We start from the raw sequence: 22165 nt of genomic DNA on the forward strand, positions 1-22165 counted from the left end.
GCAAATATCTGTCGGGGGATGGGAAAACACTTCTTATCTACAGGGTGCCTGAATGAAACGTCATTGTACACCTACCCTTAACTGTACCCCACAAAACCATAATAAAAACTACTGATTAATGAAAAAAAAAAAATTTACTGTAGGAATCTATAGGAAAAATAGTTTCTTTTTTTTGGAAAAAGAATTAAGGCTTCTAAATTTGATATAGCTCAACCTGACAGATCTGCAAGAAGACGGTTTAAACTATTAAAATTTCCTGTATTATAGTGAATTTAAAGATGTCAAGGAGTTGCCAACAACTTTTTTCTTCTCTATAACATCGACTCAAGTGGCTTTAATGTAGTTCTGAAAATGGTAAGAGAATCACAAATGGTGGAGATTGCATTCCAGTGCGAATGATCCTAATAGAAGGATCTAGTGCCAGAAAGGCAGGCTTAGGAAAACAAGCAGTTTCCTTGGTGTAGGAAAGTCTGCTGGGTTGGCTCACGAAGCAACACAGCTCCGTCAGAACTGACTACACTAAAGTAAGAATGTTCACCTTTTCGTGCCTAAAGAACCTTTAAGTACAAGCCCCCGAATAGGGAAGAAAATGCCTCTCTAGCCATTGTTCTACTTAGGTAGTATTAACGCATACGTGTTGACGTATGTTTCATGCAGGAAAAGGGCTCCCTGTGTTGGGACAGCGTGGCATCCAGTTCTTAGAGAAGGGGGGAGTGGCATTATTAGGGGACATTATCAGAGTAAGCACCTGTGTCTCTGTTCATCATGATGTTCCCCGATCATTGTGCAGTGCCGGCACTGAATACGTTGCATCATTCGCTTGATGCATAAACAAGCTCAAGACTCTTTAAACTCCATGGCATGACTTGCTCTGAATTGGCAGTTTCCCTCTTTGCACTAGAAGTGTCTGCTCATGGCCGGTCTCTTTCCTCTACTTGCTCCTCTGTCTTTTGCTTCCTCCTTTCCAAATCCCCTGGCACTGCCCTTTTGTCTTTCGAAGTGGTTCTATCACCTTCCTCCTCCTCCACTTCAGGCTTTTCCCTTCCTCTCTGAAATGGCAAAACCTCAGATTTTATCTGGCCCTGGGCACTCCAACATTAGCTTGACCTTAGCATCTGCAATTCCATGTTTTGTTGGTCTTCAAGGCACTGGATCTTGGGATGTTGGAAGGGGCCTTCGAGATGCTGCTGTTGAATCCCTTTGGCGTTCACAAGAGTAAATGGAGGAGAAAGGTCACACACATGGCACAGAGCAGTGCCGGAGTTGAAAGGCAGTTCCTTGATTCCCGAGAGCTGCCTTCAAGGGTCCTCTGAAAGAACTGGGACCCGTGGGTGCATTTTTAGCACTTTGGCCTCCTCTGTGGGGTCTAATCCCAAGCAAAACCCCCAGGCCCCTGTGAGGAGGAAATGTAAGACTGAAGAGGAAAAAGAGAGAAGAAGTGGAGGGGAGGAGGAGAGGAGAGAGAGAGAGATCAAAAGGTCCTCTGAAAAAAAAAGGCGGTCTAAAAGCACAACTGCACACATCCAGGTTGCTGCTGTTTCCATTTGCACACAGCCCAGTGCAGAGGGGCAAAGATGGTGAAATACCACCCAGGGTTCCCAGCACAGTTCAGTACTATTTAGAATGAGCTGTAGAGGAAGCCTTTGGCTAATATTCCATATGATAAGCTGTCTAAACCGTGATTTTCTTTCTCCTCTATTTAAAATTTTTTTTTAAAAAAAGGTTTCACATGTAAGTTGTGACTTTCAATAAACCTTGATTTAGTATTTTGAAATACTTGAAAAAGGTTTCTGAAACCAGAAGATTTACACTTTTCTCACCTTTCATTTGAAATCAATGAATATGGGAGGTTTTCCATGGAAGAAACACTAAAAATATTTTTAAAATGGTTTCCCAAAAACACAGAGGATGCTAAAAATGTATACTCATTTAAGAAAGGAAAAAACTGTATTAAGATTGTAATACTCAATATATACTGATAGCAAAAGATGAATCTAAGACATGTTTGACTTCCGCAATTACAAGAGGTGCTCAAAGTGGTTGCCCTCAGAGTCCAGACACTTCTCATTATGGTGAACCTCCAGGTGTCTGGCATGCGTTTGTCTGGCATGTTCATTAAGTTCTTCCTTAGGATTTTAGTTCTGTTTTATGAGAACAAATCTTAAAGATAACTGTAATCAACGTATACACACGATTGCAATGCACCATACATTTAAAAAACCTGATCTGGATATTTTGGCTTCCACTAATTTACAGGCTTTATGCACTAGATTATTTCACTTCTCTCTTTTGAGCAGATGTTCCCACTCAGGGGAAAAAACAAAAACAAAAGCAAAACACATTTGTGCATTGTAGTAAGTATACTCTGGAGACTTCAGTGTGCTTTATCAGGATTTAAGAATCTGGTTCTCAGAACTCAGAAACAAAGTACATTAGTCCTGTTATAAATTTAAAATTTTCCAGAATGAAAGATGTCTAAATTCTTACCAAGAGGATTTTAGGTTCCCATCTGTATGTGCACGAGTAATAGTAGGATACATAGTAACTAAAGCATTTTAGACTATATCTGATGACTCTTGCTCACCTAAGCCCAATGAATGACTCGAACCTTAAGGGTAAAGCTTTAGCTGATTCCATGTTGCACCATTTTTTTCTGCAGTTAAGAAAGAAAAACACACCTCTAAAGAAAGAGGCAGTCCAGATAAAGGAACTAGAACTTCACGAAGTTAGAAGAGCAAGTCTAAGACTTTCCTCTTTTACTCAGCAGTGCCATATTGAACAACTCATAGCAGTTTTCTTGGTCTGAACTTATGCAATATTCTCTAGAGTCCTTTTCTCAGCTGTAGACTGGGTAATTTGATGCATAAGTTGAAAGAGCTCTAGAAAACAACCTCGTTAGGTTGTCTTAGTTCCATGACCCTCTTCACTGGTGAAATCCTTAGAGCTAGTTCCTGGGAGTTGTCTTAAGCAGTTTAGCTATGATGAGTTGTTATGCAGCAACAGAACACTGATAATACTCTGAACATTGGGTTAAAATGCAATTACTAGCAGAACACACTGATCAGATTATAGTTTATTTGAAATATTGGATTTTATACGGAAAATGCAATTTTGCTTTTGAGGCAATGGCCTCAGTGCTTTTTATTCAAACATCAGGATTGTAGGGCTAACCACTGGGAGAAAATTATGAGCTATCGTAGAAGGTTGTGAAAAGCATGCCAGAAACATTTTCTGGTTTCTTAAAACACTTTCAAGTGATAATGGAGATTATTTTTATACTTCTTGTAGGGTAAGAAGAATCTGGTCATTTCTGAGTCTAGATACAGGCCAACGCCATGACCATTTGAGAAGAGTTGGACATAAAGAATGTGCATATATCATTATGGAAAATAAATTTTGGGGTCAGCAGTGTGGCCTTTTCTAGTATTGTTGAAATCCACTAGCTAGAGGTATGTGAATAAAACAAGCTCTAGTGGGAGAATAGAAAGGACAATGATAGATGATATTGCATTTTGTTTTGCTTCAGGCTTTGTTATTTTATTGCATGAGGCTTATATTTCTTTCTGAAACTGTTATTACTTAACCGTTACACAAAACATGGCTCTCCCATCCACAAATGTGTCATCATTTGCTAATTGTTTGTATGCCATATATAGAAATAAGAGTGCAAAGCTTAAATACGAATTTTGCAGTACTCAAACACATAGGAAGAATTATTTAGACCTCAAAAAATGAAGACGTGTGCTTTTGGTAATTTTGATTTCTGAATATTCAAGTTTTTGACAGAAATTTGACTTTCTTCACTTTTGCATTCTTGGCTCATGGTCCTCATAATTCTGACCTCCACTTCCCTTGATGGGCTCCTTCTTGACACGCATGACTCCCTTAGGAAAACCTTGGTAATAACATTGGATTCACCTCAACAGTCCAGGAAAAATTTCCCATCTCAGGGTCTTTAATCTTAATCACATCAGCCATGTAAGTTAACATATCCAAGGATCTGGAGATTAGGAAGCAGTCATCATGGAGAGGGGGCATTATTTTGCCCATTCCAGCCTGCCTTTCTCCTGACTCCCAAATATTTACATCTATTCCAGATGCAAAATATCTTTTCAGCAGTCCTAAGGTCTGCCAAGAGTCTCTACCCAGTATGCCATCCAATCAAAATCTCTTTTAAGTCTCATTAGCACAAAACTTCCAAGTCTCATCATCTGAATTATCTGCACTTGATACAGTGAGGTCCTAGGTTGAATCCATGTTGGGTCAAAATTCATCTTCAACTGCAGACTTGTGAAACTAGAAAGCAAGTTGTTTATATGTGTAATATAATGGTGGGGTAGGCATGGTGTACAAATTGTGGAAGTTTTAATTCGGAAAACCAGAAATTAGAAGCAAACAAGGAATTCCAGTCCCAAGCGATTCTAATATCCAGCCAAGCAAACAATGCTAGGCTTCAAGGATGAGGATAATCTGCTGTGGTCGATGACTCCACTCATTGGGCTTATGGCTTTACCCTTGGTGTCACCCTTCTAATTTCATGAAGGGAGCACATCCTTGCCACCGAATAGTTTTATCAGTCTGTTTTCTGTCTGCAGAACTTTAGTGCTCCAACATTCTTCCTTCATGTTGTACTGTGTAAGTGCCTTTCAGTTCAAGCTGGCAATGTTTCTGTTGGCATCACATGTCAAAGAACACTGTAGATCTCCTGTATATGTTTCAAGGATTCACTCTATTAGACAAGAGATTCCTTTAAGGTTTTTACCTGAATAATTTTGCCTTTACTTTTAGTTTATGCTTAGATGACTGAGGGAATCCACGCATAACATGAAAATCTTTTCAAAGAATCCTCTGTGTGTCTGGATACTCTTTTTCATTCTTCCCAGGCACCGGATTGTTCAACTATACCTTTGGCTTTCTCTTCAGGACATTCTTTCCTAAGAATGAATGTCCTCATTTTAATATCTTTGATACCTGGAATGGCTAAGAATTTTCTACACTATCAAGTAACCAGCCTGCACTTTCAACACTTTGGTTGGAAATGTCTTCAATTAATATCCAGGTTCATCATTTATAAGCTGTGCTTTCCACAAAACTGTAGGGGACAATTCCACCAAGTTTTCTGCCATTTATAACAAGGATATCCTTTTCTTTGATTTCTTTTTTTTTTAACTTTCAATTTTTTTATTTTAAAGATGTGGGGTACAATTCAGGGGTAGGTATGAAATGTTCTTTAGGCAGGTACCCTTGTTGATGAGGTGTGCCCCCGCGCCCCGCAGGATTCCACTACTGCCAATCCCACCTCCCTGTCCCCCTGCCTGCAGTTTCCTGCTGCTGTCCATCCCTTTCTTATAGTATTAGGATAATTGTTCAAGGTCCACTTATGAGTGAGAACATGTGACACTCCGTTCTTCGTTTCTGTGAAAGGTTGCTGTGACTTTTCTTCAATTTCAATAACAAGTTTCTCATTTAATTCTGGGACTTTACCAGCAGCTCCATTAGGCTCCGTATTTTGACCAACAATTTATTTATGACAACTTAAGCATTCCTTACAGCTGTGTGGATTTTCTCTACCATGCTTCTCTTTCCTGAAAGGACAGACCCAGAGTGGGAAGTCATTTTTTATCTTTTTCTTAAACCCTAACACAGTAATGGGAAAGTGGAGGCGGTGACCTGGAGAAATGCATTTTTTTAATCTTGCTCCTAAACCCTAACACAATGATGAGAAAGTAGAGGTTGTGTCCTGGAGAAATGCATACTGTAGGTAAAGATTAACTTTGCAGATTTTGTCTTTTCAGGTACACAGTCTCCTTAAGCATGACTGGTACTGGCCGATTGTAATTTGTCTTTTTAGAAACCTAGACTTCTCAAGCATGACCGGTATCGACCCATTGTATACTCAGTGCATGGTGACCAGGACCCCCCTCGGGGTCTCCAAGACATCCACAAGTGGTCAACAAGGACGTCAGGGCAGTCACGCCCACCTGATTGCAACGTCTCCAGGGGAGAGGATTTCAGCCAGGGCTTGGCGGGCTACGGGGCCACACTCATCTGGAGTGTAGGCCCGCTTCCTGTCTGTGGGAAGTGAACCTTTCTTAAACACATCTTTTCTTCTTTCACCTCTTTGTGTGTTGCAAATCTTTGCATCACTTGGCTCTCTGGTTGCCAGCGCACACCTCTGGCATGCCGGCTCTGGTGGTGCTGCGTCTACCCACCCTCACCCTATCCGTTCCCTAACATTTTCTATGGAATCTTCACTAGCAGAATTCTATCCGTTCCCTAACATTTTCTATGGAATCTTCACTAGCAGAATTGTTGACATCTGTTTTTCCACTAATCCTCTGTTCCAGACAGTCTCGACTTTTTCTGCCATGCTCTTCAAAATTTTTCCAGCCTTTGCTTACTACTCAATTGCAAAGCCATTTTCGGTAGGCATTGGGTACAGTAGGTTTTAACTTCCAGGTCCCCAAATCTGTATTTTTTTGTTGCTGTCTTAAACATTACCACAAGCTTAGCAGCTTAAGCCAGTATAAATTTATTATCTTAACCGTCCTGAAGTCTAGAAAGGGTTGGCAGGTCTGTGTTCTTTCTGTAAGATCTACGGGAGAATCCCTTTCTCTGTCCTTTCCAGCTCCTCACTTGCCTCCCTCAGCTCATGGCCCTGTATCAATAGACCTCAGCTTCTGCAGCCACTTCTCCTCCTCTGATTCTAACTCCCCCGCCTCCTTCTTTCTCTTATGAAACTCCTTGTGAACATCCTGGGCCCATGACGTAGATAGTTCACGAAAATCTCCCCAGGACAAGTTCTGAACTTAATCACCAGTAAAATCCTTTTTTCCATGTAAGGTAGCATATTTCCAAGTTCTGAAGATTAAGAGAGGTGGATATTTTTGAGGGCCTACCACATATGGTCAAGGTGTTATCACATTTCTTTAATGCATAATTACTCCCTCCCCACTTGAAACTGATCATTGGTCTTCAAAGAGCCCATGGAAATATCCTGTTTCTCATCAAAAATTTCCCCTAGACTTAGCATTTATTGATGATTCTTGCCTGATCTTTGCTATGTAGTTTCAAAATAACAATTTCAAAATCTTGTACTCTATCCACATTTGCTAGTTGGACCTTGACAACCTTTTGTAGGCTAGAACCCTCCCTTATCATTGATTCATTTGTTCAATTATTCATGCATGCGTGTATGCATGCATATATCTATCTATTTGTTTATTCATTACTGGAATGGAGTAATTATTTCTTATGTTTCTACAACTACTTTATGATTTATTAATGTACCTATTTATTTTGGCTTGCCGTTGTCCGACTTGGCTGGCAGTAGTCCACTTAAATTGACTTCTATGTGTTTGTGGCATGTGCCTATCATGTTCAAAAAGCTCTTTCTTCTCTCCCACACAGCATATGTGATAGGCTTATCTTGTATCTATTATGCCTCAGCCTTCTGATTAGTCATTTCTCTAGACACTCTTTATTACTTTATTGGTCAATGTCATTAGAGACCAAGATAAAACTCTCATCTCCTTCCCTTCCTTCCTTTTTTCTTCTCTCCCACTGCTTCTCCCTTCCATCTCTACTTGTTTTTTCTTTCTTTTTTTTTTGAGTTGGAGTCTCACTCTGTCGCCCAGACTGGAGTGCAGTGGCCGCTCCCAGCCACCGCAGCCTCGACCCGCTGGGCTCCGGCGATCCTTCCGCCTCAGCCTTCTGAGTAGCCGGAACTACAGGTGCATGCTACCACGCCCGGCTAATTTTTTTGATTTTTATTGTAGAGATGAGGTCTCGCTGCCCAGGCGGGTCTCGAACCCGCGGGCTCAGGCAATTCACTCACCTCAGCCTCCCAAGGCGCGGATGACAGGCTGAGCCACTGAGCCCGACTTCGACTTGCTTTTTCATCAGTGCCTTAGTAGTATTCATTTGAAACACAATGAGATGCATTTGCTTCTGTTTTTTTTTAGTCTTAGATTTTTCTTCTGTCCCACTCTTACTGACTTAGTTTTGAATATGTAGGACATGTACGTACTTTCAAATACCAAAATTATTCAAAAGTTATTCTAGAGACACGTCATTACCCTCCACCTGTTTACTCCTGTTACCCTCCGCCCCTGTAGGTGACCAACTTCATGGTTTGTTGGTTTCTTCTTTTTTTTCTTCTTTTTGCAGATATAAATGAATATATGCCTATATAATATAAAATTTTTTATATCCCTTTCTTGCTTCCACAATAGGTAGCACAATACATTTCTGGAAAATCACACCATACCAGTTCACAGAAGTTGTTCTCATTTTTATGTACAGCTTGTGATAATCCACTGTGTATACATACCATAGTTTAGTCAACACATTTTCTATGGTGGGGAATTTAGGAAGTTTCTGATAGCTACAGTTACTAATAACCTTCTGCATATGTGCTTTTGAAGGTGTACATTTAGAATAATTTTGAGAGGCGAGTTTGCTTATTTAAAGGCAAATGCTATTCCAGATGAATTCCTACCACTATTTTATAAGAGCATGTTTTTTGTTTTTGACAGCTTTGCTGACACACTGTAATGTCAAGCTTTTGAATTTGTATCAACCTAGTGAGTAAGAAATGGTATCTCATTTTAACTTGCATTTATCTTCTTAAGAGTGAACTGGGACAACTTTTCATATGTGTAAGGGTCATTTTTGTGAATTTTCTGATCGTGTCTTTCCCCGTTTTACTAAATATTTTTTGGCATTCCAGCTTCAATTTTAACAAGTTTATTGAACTCCAAATACCCTGCGACAAAATGAATGTGGTTAAAGTGTGTAGCTTGGCAACTTTGGCAGATGCATCTACTCAGGAAACAGCAACACAGCCAAGATAACAAGCATATCTATCACCCTGAAAAGTTCTTTTTGTCATTTTCAAATCCCTTCACCCTGCATCTAACATCTGCTTCCGTTTCTCAGCCAACCATTGATCTGAATTCTGACACCACAGGTTAGTTTGCATTTATTTTCTAGAGTCTTAGTCAATGAATTTGGGATGTGTTTTCTCTGCTGCATATATCAGTAGTGGTTTTTTTTGCAAGAGTATTTCAGAAAATAGTGTCCAGGATACAGATATACCACACTTTATCAGTTCATGTTAAGACATTTGGGTTGTTTCCAGATGTTGGCTGTTATAATTAAAGCTGGCTTGAACATTTGTGTCAGACTCCTTGTGTGGACATATATTTCTTTTTCTGTTGTGTGAATTGCTTGGAGTGGGATGGCTGGATAATATGGTGTATGGATATTTTACTTTTTACAAAACGGCCAAACCATTTTCAAAGTAGTGGTACTATTTTGTATTCCTACTAGACACGAGACTTCTACTTCCACCATATCCTTGCTAATACTTGGTATATGGTCAGTCACTTAACTTTTAGCCATTCCATGGCCATCATTAATAAAACAAACAACAGATGCTGGCGAGGATGCAGAGAAAAAGGAATGCTTCTACAATGCTGGTGGGAATACAAACTGGTGCAGCCTGTTTGGAAGACAGTATGGCGGTTTCCGAAAAAACTAGAAATTGACCTTCCATATGACCCAGCAATTCCCCTATTGGGAATATACCCAGAGGAACACAAATCATTCTACAAAAAAGATACATGCACACACATGTTTTTTGCAGCTCTATTCACAATAATAAAAACATGGAACCAACCATGCTGCCCATTGAAGCTGGACTGGATAAAAAAATGTGGTACGTATACACAATGGGATATTATGCAGCCATAAAGAAGGACATATGGACCTCGCAGCAACTTGGATGGATTTAGAGTCTATTATACTTAGTTATCTATCACAGAAACAAAGAACAGAGTACCATATGTTCTCACTCATAAGTGGACCTGGAGCAATTATCATAACACTGTAAGAAAGGGATTGGCAGTAGAAGGAAACTGTCAGGGGAGGGGGTGTGGGATTGGCAGTTGAGGGAATCTGCTAGGGGAGGGAGAGGCACACCTCATCAACAGGGTACCTGTGTAATGAACATTTGTATACTCAACCCTGAATTATACCCCACATCTTTAAGATAAAGGGAAAAAAATAAACAATAAAACTGTCAAAGTAAAAAAAAAAAATAGCCATTCTAATAGCAAAGTTACCATATGTCACTGTGGTTCTAATCTGCATTTTCCCCATGACTAATAAGCATGGTCTCATGTGCTTACATGTCACTCATATGTCTCCTTTGGAGAGATGTCTTCAAATCTTGAGACTCGAACTTTATCTGTACAATGACCATTTGTATATTTAACCCTTCGTTGTACTCCACATCTTTAAAATACAAAAAGAAAAATGTGTTGTTATAACTTAATGAGTTTTGAGTGTTCTTTATATATTCTAGAGCAAAGAACATGGGATTTTAATTTTGATTAAGCTCACTTTATGAAATTTTTCTTTTTATGGTCTGCATTTTTGGTGCCATATCCAAAAAATTTGTCTAACCAGAGTTACAAAAATGTTATTTTAGAATTATTTCTATGGTCATTTTGGTTTAGGTCTTACATCCAGGCTCATGATTCATTTTATGTCAATTTTTTTACAGATGTGAGTTGGAGGTAATTTTCAGCACAATTTTTAAAAAAGACTTGCCTTTTTCTATTGAATTGCTTTTGCATACTTGTCAAAAATAAGCCAACTATTTATGTGTGGGTCTATCTCTGGATGCCTTTTATTTTGTATTGGTATGTTATCTTGATGCCAATACCTCACAGTCTTGATTACTGTAGCATTATAATAACTCTTGAAATTAGATTTGCCCAGAATTGCTTTGGCTATATGAAGTCCTTTCTATTTACATGTAAATTTTACGTTGTGTGTCAATTTATCAAAAACTGCTAGAATATTGAGGATATCTGTATTAATTTATAATTATATTTGGGCATCTTACCATTATTGAGTCTTCTGACCCATGAACTTATGCTTCTTCACTTTTATGCAATAAAATTTATTATTGTTTCTTTTATTTTTATTTATTTATTTATTTTTATTTTTGAGTTGGAGTCTCGCTCTGTCGCCCAGACTGGAGTGCAGTGGCTGCTGCTAGCCACCGCAACCTCAACCTGCTGGACTCTGGCGATCCTTCTGCCTCAACCTTCCAAGTAGCTAGAACTGTAGGCGTGTGCTACCACGCCAGGCTAATTTTTGATTTATTGTACAGAAGAGGTCTCGCCAAGTTGCCCAGGTGGGTCTCGAACCCGCGGGCTCAGTGTTTCTCTTATTTTTAATTGTATTGTTATTATATATACTGGGGGTGCCAAAGAAGTGCACACATTTTAAGAGATGTTATCTATGTATTATGTATCAATGTGTATGAGGTCCACTCAACTGTGCTTCCACCATTGTCTTTGACTGTGCTGCCTGTCTCATGGTGATGCTAGCATTCACTCGATTAATGCCATCTTTTGAACAAAAGTTGTAGTTAAAATGTATATACATTTTTTGGCACCCTCCCCCCATGTGTAAGGCGTACAAGTTGATGATTTGATATGAGTATACATTGTGAAATAATCATCATGATAAGTTAAATAACATATAAATAAATTCAGTAAAATTGCAAGATATAGAATCAACATAATCAGATGTGTTTCTATGCCCTAACAATAAACTATCTGGAAAGGAAATTAGGAAAAGTGTCCCACTTACAATGGCTTTGAAAAGGATAACATACTTAGAAATAAGTTTAATCAAGGAGATAAAATGCTTTTACATCGAAAGCTATAAAACATTGATGAAAGAAATTGAAGAAAGCATAAATAAGTATAAAAATAACACGTGCGCATGAAGTGAAAGAATTAATATTGTTCAAATGTCCATACTACCCAAAGCCATCTACAGATTCAAGGCAATCCTGATTTAAATTTCAATGTCAGTTTTAGCAGAAATAGAAAAAAAAAATTCAAAATTTATATGGAACCATAAAGACTCCACAAAGCCAAAGCAATCTTGAGCAAGAAAAACAAAGCGGAAGGTATCTGATTTCCTGATTTCAAAACTTACGACAAGCCTATAGTAATCAAAAGAGATAGTTCTGGCTTAAAAACAGATACATACACCAATTGTTTTCTTTCACTGAATCTGGAATTTTAGTCATAGTTAGGAAGTGTTCCTCAAAGTTCCTCTAAGTGCCTTGGTATATTTTTTGTTTTTATAAATATTTCATGTAAATTGAAAAACAGTGAATGTCCTTTAATATCAGTTTGTAGTATTTGGTTTGTATCCAAAAGGTTAGCCTTATTGATCTCATTGTTCGAACCTTTTCTATCCTTACTTATTTCCTGCTCATTCCATCCGTCTCATATTGAGAGTGGGAATTTCCTATTATTATGATGTTTCTGTCAATTTCTTTTTGTATTACCTGCAATTTTTGTTTTATATAGGCGGTTACTAGTGCAGAGATATTCACAGCTCTCAAATCTTCACATGGAATGTGGCTTTTAATATAAAGTTTCCTTCTTTGTGTCATTTAATGCTCATTGCCTTGAAATCCACTCTGCCCAGAGTCAGGATCACAGCCCTAGTCTCTCGATGCTTCCATTGGCTTGGGACATGTTTATCCATCCCTTTATTTTTAGCTTTCTGAAATTGCCACATTCTAAATGTTTCTTTATGGAGTCGAGAGTTGTGCTTTGTTTTATGAGCCTATTTGAAAACCATTTTTAAATTCACGTATCAATTCTATTCTTACTTATTGATTTGATTGCTGTATGTGGTTTCATTTTTAACTAGTATCTCACATTGAAATTAATTTGCATGTTTTTATATTTACTATATCTGTTTCTATACTTGGTATGACCTTTTTGCTTTTTAACATTTTTCTCCTGGTATTTATGAGAGTTTATATATTTATTTTAGCAGTTACCTTTGGATTAATACTTCCTATAGTGCACTTAATTCACTTTTTGCTTAACCTTTCACCATCTGTCAGTTTGAATGGTACCCTTTCACCCCCGTTTACAACAGTCCATGATCTTATGCTACTTTTCCTCTTTTTCCTTCTGTCTTCTCTTGTTTTAGTTGCATTTTTCTACTTTGTCTGACACAATGCTTGCATATCATACTTCAGTTAATGGCCCTGCCCTTTTATGGTTTATAGCTCTTTAATTAAAGTATAACATATTCACCATTAGCCTTTTTGCAAAGTCTTGAAGCCAACTTTTAGGTGAATGAAATCATCCTCTAGTGAATTCCCCCGGAAGAGTTCATATATTCCCTGGATCCTGACACATCAAGAACTGTTTTTCTATGGGCTGTTGTTACCTAACACCATATTAAATGCTTTAAATGCTAATTTGCATCACAGCGGCTAAAAACCTGAAAACGATATTTCTCATATTTCTTTAACATTTCTTGCCTACATTTTCACTGATAAGAAACACCTGAATGATATTTGGAAGGTGGAAGAGAAAGGGGGAGCATTATTCTTTGTTGGAAGCAGCAGACAGATACATAGGCAGATAATGGATATGAATTTTGCAGGGATTTATGGGTAAGTTCCTGTGAATCATGTTCTTTGACACTGCAAGTAGCTACAATGCTTAGTTTTTGCTTTCTTGAATAAACACTGATATACCCAGTCTCATTTTGAGAGTTAATGTGGTTTTCCATCCCTTCATGAAGCCTTGGGATGTGAATGTGGTGTAGCAATGTCAGATAATACCAAATACTATCTTTGTTATGCATAGGAACTCTATCTTTCAGGAGAAGCTACTATATATTCTAAGGTCAGACCACACCCGCCCCCAGTTAGGAGTTTGCACAACAAAAATTATGCTAATTTTTATTTCGGAGATAACTGCTTGATTAGGCTCAGGATGACTGTGTATAATAACAATGTAAAAATGCTCAAGATGAAGGATTCATAGCTTGCCATTTATTAAAAAAATAGATCCTGTGTGGGTCTTCCCTATGTCATCATCTAAGTGAAAACATTTCACTGAGAATCTGACTCAACATGGAAAATCCCAAGCTTTTTTGGCTGCCGCTCCCCTTGGCTGACTTTGATTATTGGAGAAATAAACCCATTTTTTTTTTTGAGTTGGAGTCTCACTTTGTCGCCCAGACTAGAGTGCAGTGGCCGCTCCCGGTCACCACAGCCTCGTCCTGCTGGGCTCCGGCGATCCTTCCGTCTCAGCCTTCTGAGTAGCCAGAATTACAGGCGTGCGCTACCACGCTCGGCTAATTTTTTTGATTTATTGTAGAGATGAGGTCTCACCTGCCCAGGCGGGTCTCGAACCCGCGGGCTCAGGCAATCCATGCACCTCAGCCTCCCAAAGGCGAGGGATTACAGGCTGAGCCACCGAGCCCGGCTGTAAACCTATTTCAAAGTTAATAGAAACATCAAGTTTAATTGGGATTTCTAAGTCACGTGTTGGGGTACATTTAATTTACATGACAAATTGGATTTATGTAGCTCACATGAGTCCCTCAGAGGTTGCCATGGACAATGGAAAAACTGGCCAACAGCACTGCAATGAGTAAGGGTTCAACCTACCTGGCTACCAAACTTTCAAGATCCAAAGGCTTTAATCTCATGCAACACATACTTGACAGGAAGAAGCTAGGCTTCCCACCATTCTTATAGTATTAAATAATCACATAGGCCCAAAGCTCACCTCACAGCTCACGGCTTCCCAAGTTCAGGTGTCATGTCATAGGGGAAAAAAATGTTCACAGTAAACAGGGCAGACACAGCATTCCATTTCTCTGAACTCTGATTTCAGGTGTTGCTGTGAAAAAAACAGTCCTGGTATTAATGCTTTTTCCAAAATTAGGTGAATTCTTCTGGGAAGACTAACTTAGATTTGAATCTGAAGACTGAATCAGGATCCAAACAAAGTCAAGTAGAAATACTGGATGCACTTTGCCCTACCTGTTTTCAGTTGTAACCTCATGGCTGTACAGTGTCTAGTGTGCTCCCAGGATGAGGCAAGACAGTGCTATTTGGGAATAATTTTACTTGAGTTCCATAGCTCTAAGTATATCTTCCAACCTACAATATAGAATCCGTCACAAGCAAGTAACAATAGCGTGAACTGACTTGGCTTCAGAATGAGATAAAGTCCACTTGCAATTGGCAGAGTTAGATTTTTGCTTTGTTTTGTGTTGGGCCCCTCCTCACAAAAGCAACAAGAAATAAAATAACTCTGTTTGGTCCTTTAATACCTCATGGAGCTAGTGAATTAATCAGAAGGGTTGTCTTGAGCAGTCTCTCTGCTGGTTCTTTACCCCATACCTGGCAGGGCTCTTTGCTGATTTTTCATTAGCGCTGATGAGCACAGGGTGGAAAGGTGCTTCTCTCCTTGTTCCTGAGAGATTGTCATCTTGGCCATCTCACATGTTCAATCACCACTAATAGCTACTTTGGCACAAATTCAGAATAGGCTCGGGGCGGGGGGCAGAGGACATACTTTGTCTTAACTGAATTATTTTAGTTTTTCAGCCCTGCGATGTTGCTCCAAGACAAAATGGATGGTGCCAGGACATGGAGCTTGATTTTTCTCAGTGCTTTCAAGGCCACAGCTCTGCAGATGCTAAGCCAGACTGAAGTCCTAACCTTCGGCCAGATGCTGTACTCTGGAGGCTTTCTGTTCGGTCCGTGGAAATGCAACTATAACTGCGATGTGTTTGCTCTGTGGCTACTATGTGATCCGCTGTTGATTGATTACAGGGGCTGACAAAAGGGGGAAGCTGCAGACTCCTCCTGTATGTCACATGAGACTTAGCTCCTTCAGTGCTGGGTCCCCCTAGCTTTCCTGGCAGTATGCTCAGCAGAATGTATGCTGTTGGTGAATACTGAAAAGACTGAGAGTAGATGTACGTTGGACTTGCACTTTCCGAAATAACTAGATTTGAGGAGCTTTCCTTCTCTCAGGGGCACACGCAGGACTAAAATGAACACATCTGGAATTGACAGGGACCTGTGACCAGTCTGGTTCTTGTTGGTCTGAAGACAACAAGCACAACAGACACTGAAACAACCCCAAAGATGGGCCCTTTGCCTAGATGCAGTATAACATAATGGCTAAAAGGGCGAACTCTGGAAGCCTGGCTTCGAATCTTGGATTTACCAGTTGTGAATATCTGGGTGTATTGTTCGACATTTCTGATGCTCAATCTTATTAACCAGCAAACTGGAGAAAATAGTATCATTTTGATATGGCTACTTTCAGGATTAAATGTGATAATATGTGTGTGTATGCATGTGTGTATGTGTGTATGTGCAGGCATGCCCGTGCATGTGCATGTGTTCATGTGTGTGTGTGTGTGTGGTATGTGTGTAATGCATGGTATCTAGTTTCGACCTAATTGCTCAATAAATAGTGGCTGATATTGTCTGCCATACACTTTGTAAACTATCTTGGCTTTCTCCAGGGCTACTTTGGTTTCATAACAGACTCTTGCTTTCGCTACTGACAAAATCCCCAGTAAAAGCCAAGCTCACCTAGAAAAAGACACTCTGATGATGACCATGGTCATCCCAGACTTGCAGGGCCCTTCTGGTATGTGCCTTCTTGCTCTTTATTTGAGTCCTTGTCTTCGGTGATTCATCATGCAGGGATAGAAAAGAGAGAATTAGAACCTTGAGATGTTAATTATGCTTATTTGCATAAACATAAAACATTAATACTGTAGTGTCTTTGATCAAATCTTTTCTCTGTGGCATAGGGAAATGGTACATGAGGTAAACAGTTTTAAGCTCTTCTGGCAAGATGGCGACGGAACCGGTGGGAGTGTGAGTCTCTGCATGGGCGAGTATACATAAGGACGAGTCTATGTGTGTGGGTGTGTGCAGGTGGGTGAGTGGATGTCCATCTGAGGGGAGACACAGGATCAAGCACACAGGGCTCTCCTTTAGAGGCAGCTGCAACCTACTACTGCTCAGAGACTGGTGCCCCCAAGACAGTATTCTTGAGGTGTCTCTCTTGGGAAGAGCCAGCAGAGATCAGCTGCTTCTCACACCTGGCCCATGCCACCACCAGTCGCAGCAGGCCAGGCGCTGGCAGTAGGAAATGTCACGAAGGTGTGGGGAGGAAATCTGGAACTAAGCCCCTCTGCTGGCGAGAAGACATAGACTACCACCATTTTCTCTGTCCCAGGAACCGGGCAGAGACCTGCTTTGGTCTGCCCAAATCTTATCAGTCTCCAACCTGAGACCCAGAGGCAATCTCCACACCTCTCTGGGATCAACCATTGCTGACCCAGAGAGGAAACTTCGGGAGCAGACACGGAGAGACAACTGCCCCACCCCACACTGGACCAGGAACAGAAATGTCCGATCCAAGTGGGAGACTTGGTGGCAGTGGACCAGTTGGGGTGAGTCCAGATCTGATTTACCTTCCTCCCCCAGCAGTTCACTGGGCATCTGAACCACATTGAGAGCAACCCTCCTGGCCTGTGCTGAGAGTGGAGGAGACGGGCTGGAGACCAGAGCCTGCTGCCTACCATGGTGGCTGCCCAAAGCAGCTGTGGTGCTTGGGACTGGCCAGTTAAAAAAAAAAAGGAAAGGAAACAGAAGTTCCAGAAATGGCCACAAGAGGGACTCCTGGTTTTTTTTTTCCCTGCTATTTCATACATATCTTACTGTATGTGTCTTCTGACTTAATTTGCCCCCTTTACTCCCTCCTTTATCTTATTTTTTTCTGTTTCTGTTTTTATTTTGTTTTTTAGTTTTTCTGTTTGTGTTTGGGTATTTTTGAGGGGGAGTGCATCATCAGGGTTTTCATTTGTATGTTGGCTTTTGTTTACTTTTTTTTTGGCTTTTGTTTACTTTTTTTTTTTGGCTTTTGTTTACTTTTTTTTATCCATTCGTTTGTGTACTTGTTTGCTTTCCTTCTTCTCCCTTTTTCTCTTCATCTTCCTCTCATCTCCTTTCTTTCTTTCTTCCTTCTTTTCCTTATCTCATCTTGGTTTCACATGGACAGATTATCTGACCACATAAATGGATTGCAAGGTGGTGGGAAGTGGAGGCTCACATACCAGTCAGTGGATACTGGGATATGCAGATCGCTTCTGGACCATAGCTTCCCCCCTTACACACTAATCAAATCTCAAAACTGCTAAAGGGCAGCACAGTCCCCCACCCTAAGTCTGGCTTCAAAACCGCACAAATCCAGAGGAACTACTTAAGGAAGAATAGGGTACTGAGCAAACAGAAGTGAAAACCATCTCCCCTATCACTGAGCAACAGAATTAAAGAGGAGGCAACAAAGGGAGGAAAAAACCATCACAAATGAAGAAGTATCAATGGAAGACACAGGCTCCCTCCGGACCCCAGGAAAGATAGCACTTGAGAATAGAAATTTTGAAACTCAAATGATGGTGAGCCCCCAGAACGACTGATCTCAAACCACAAATCCATATATCAAGGAAATGAAAGAAAAGATGAAAGAATGAAAGAGTTGATTGATAACAGGTATGGTGGCAATAAAGACTACAAAAAATGAAATAGATAACCAACTGGCAAGCATGGAAAGGAGAATTAACCAAGCACAAAGACAAAAATCTCAGAGATTGAAGACCAAAATATGGAACTAACCCAAATAGTTAAAAAAAGAAAGGAAGCTTAAAAATATGGGACAAAACCTCCAAGAGATGTGCAATTATACTAAGAGGCTCAACTAATGCTTGATTGGTATTCCTGAGTCAGAAAGGGAGACAGAGACCATCTTGGAGCAAACATTCCATGAAATTATCCAAGAAAACTTCCCTCATCTCATCAGAAATGCCACCATCCAGACACAAGAGATTCAGAGAATGTCTGCAAGTCATCACATGAGAAAACCAACTCCTAAACACATAGTAATTTGCTTACACAAAATAGGCATAAAAGAAAAACCCTTTTGTGCCTTGGGAGGCTGAGGTGAGTGGATTGCCTGAGCCCACGGGTTAGAGACCCACCTGGGCAACTTGGTGAGACCTCATCTCTAAAATAAATAAAAAAATTATCCAGGTTTGATAGTGCACACCTGTAGTTCCAGCTATTTGGAACACTGAGGCAGAAGGATCACCGAAGCCCAGCAGGTTGAGGCTACGGTGGCCAGGAGCGGCCACTGCACTCCAGTCTGGGCAACAGAGTGAGACTCTAACTCAAAAAAAAAAAAAAAAGAAAGGAAAAAAGAAAAAAACCTAAAGGCAGAAAGAGAGAAAGGTCAGACCACCTACTGGAGAAGACCAAATTAGAGTAGCAGCAGACTTACCTACAGAAGCATTACAGGCTAGAAGAGATTAGAGTCCAATCTTTAAAGTTCTCAAGGATAAACAATTCCAACCAAGAATTTTCTGCCCAGCTAAGCTAAGCTTCATTAGTGATGGAGAATTAAAATCTTTCCCAGACATTCAATCCCTAAGAGTTTATGCTGTCTCTAGAGCAGTTCTACAAGAAATGCTTAAGAAGGCATTAAATACAGAAGAAAGAAAAAAAAGAATGATCACGCTCTTCCCAAGAATGCAGGAAAATAGAGAATCAACACACTAGGCATTGTGACTGCAAAATTGCAAGCATACACATATATCAATAAAAAAACTCCAACAAAAATAAACAAACAACAACAACAAAAACAACAAAGAACTCTATGAGAGTCTCATGACAGGGATAGACTCTCACATCTCAATAATCAGCCTGAACACGAATGAACTAAATGCACCACTGAACAGACATAGAATGGAAAACTGGATTAAAAAAACATGACCACACAATCTACTGCCTCCAGGAAACACATCTCAATAAAAAGGACTCTCACAGACTCAAAGTTAGAAGATGGAAAACAAATTTTCAGGCAAATGGAACAACAAAGAAGGCAGGAGTTGCAATTTTAATATCAGACAAAATATCCATTAAGCTATCAAAAATTAAGAAAGACACAGAAGGACACTACACAATGACAAAAGGCTGAATCTACCAACAAGAAATATCCAACCTAAACATGTATGCGCCCTACACAGGAGCACTAGCTTTTATAAAACAGCTACTAAGTAAACTAAAAAAAGATATAGACTCTAAAACTATCATATCATAACTGGGGCTTAAATACCCCACTAACAACTCTAGATAGATCACTGAGACAAAAACAAAAAATCAACAAGGAGATACGAAAACTCAACTTGACAGTTGATAAAATGGACTTAACAGGTAACTACAGAACACTCCACACAACAACTGTGGAATACACATTCTACTCATCACCACATGAAACATACTCCAAGATTGACCACATTCTCAGCCATAAATCAAGCATAAATAAATTTCATAATATCAAAATACTCCCATGAACCTTCTCAGATCAGAGTGCAATAAAAATAAATATTAACACCAACAAAGTTCCCCCAAACCCACAAAGATATGGACACTAAACAACATGATGCTGAACAACTCCTGGGTCAACATAGAAATCAAAACACAAATTAAAATATTTCTGGAAACAAAGAAATATTTTATCAATGCCTCTGGGATGCTACAACAGCAGTACCAAGAAGGGAATTTATATCTCTTCAAACACACACCAAGAAAATGAAAAGATCACAAGTTAACAGCCTAAAAAAATCACCTACGGGGGCTGGAAAAACAAGATCACCAAAATCCTAACTTCAGCAGAAGAATACAGGTCACCAAAATAAAAGCACAAATACAGGACATAGAAGACAAAAAGATCAGAAAAAAATAGATAAAAAAGCTGATTCTTTTTTTTTTTTGAGTTGGAGTCTCACTCTGTTGCCCAAACTAGAGTGCAGTGGCTGCTCCCGGCCACCGCCGCCTCGACCTGCTGGACTCTGGCGATCCTTCCGCCTCAGCCTTCCAAGTAGCTGGAACTACAGGTGCGCATTACCATGCTCGGCTGATTTTTGATTTATTGTAGAGATGATGTCTCACCAAGTTTCCCAGGCGGGACTCGAACCCGCAGGCTCAGGCAATCCACTCACCTCGGCCTCCCAAAGTGCAGGATTACAGGCTGAGCCACCGAGCCTGACCTAAAAAGCTGATTCTTTGAAAGGATAAATAAGACTGGTGGACCTCTAGCCAGAATGACCAAGAAAAAGAGAGAAAAATTCCATAAACACAACCAAAAATGCAAATGATCAAGTCACAACTGATCCTGAAGAAATACCAAAGATTATCAGAGATTACAATGTACACTTGTAAGGAAACAAACTCAAAAACTAATTGAAAAAAGGAGTTTCTGACATCTCACAATCTCCCAAGGAAGACTGAAACAGCCCTGTATCCCAAGGTTGAAACAGGAAGAGCTTGAGACCGTAAATAGATCAATAACGACCCAGGAAATTGCCTTCATCATAAGAAAACTACCTAAAAAAAAAAAAAAAAAAAAAAAAAAAAAAGACCCTGGTCCAGATAGATTTTCAGTGGAATTCTGCAAAACATTCAAAGAGGAGCTGATACAAATTCTGTTGAAAGTATTCCAGGCAATCCAGAAAGATGAAATTCTTCCCAAATCATTTTATGAGGTTAACATTGCATTGACACTTAAACTAGGTAAAGATTTAACCAAAAAAGAGAGCTCAGGTCAATATCCCTAATGAACATAGATGTAAAAATTCTCAACCAGATTCTAGCAAATCAGATCCAACAGCACATCTCAAAAATTATCAACAATGACCAAGTAGGCTTCAACCCTGGGATACAGGGCTGTTTCGCCATCTGCAAGACCAAAAATGTAATTAAATACACCAACAAGTATAAAAACAAGAACAACATGATTATATCATTAGATGCAGAAAAGGTTTTTGACAAAATCCAGCATCCTTTCTTGATAAAAACCTTTGAACACCTAGGCATAGAGGGAACATACCTCAAAATTGTAAGAGCCATCTATGATAAACCCATATCCAACATACTGCTAAATAGACAGTAATTGGAACTGTTTTTCCTAAAAATTGGAACAAAACAAGACTGTCCGCTCTCACCCCTTCTGTTCAACATAGTGTTGAAAGTCCTAGCTAGAGCAATTGGACAAGAGAAGGAAATTAAGGGTATCCAAATAGGAAAAAGGAAATTAGGTTATCCCTCTTTTGCAGATGACATGATCCTATACCTTGAAAACTCAAGAGAATCTGTCAGAAACCTACTTGCATTGATAAAGGACTTTGGCAAAGTCTCAGGGTATAAAACAAACATGCAAAAGAC

The sequence above is a fragment of the Carlito syrichta genome, unplaced genomic scaffold, assembly GCF_000164805.1.
Source record: "Carlito syrichta isolate Samal-C Ts95f unplaced genomic scaffold, Tarsius_syrichta-2.0.1 Scaffold308060, whole genome shotgun sequence".
Taxonomy (NCBI): Eukaryota; Metazoa; Chordata; class Mammalia; order Primates; family Tarsiidae; genus Carlito; species Carlito syrichta.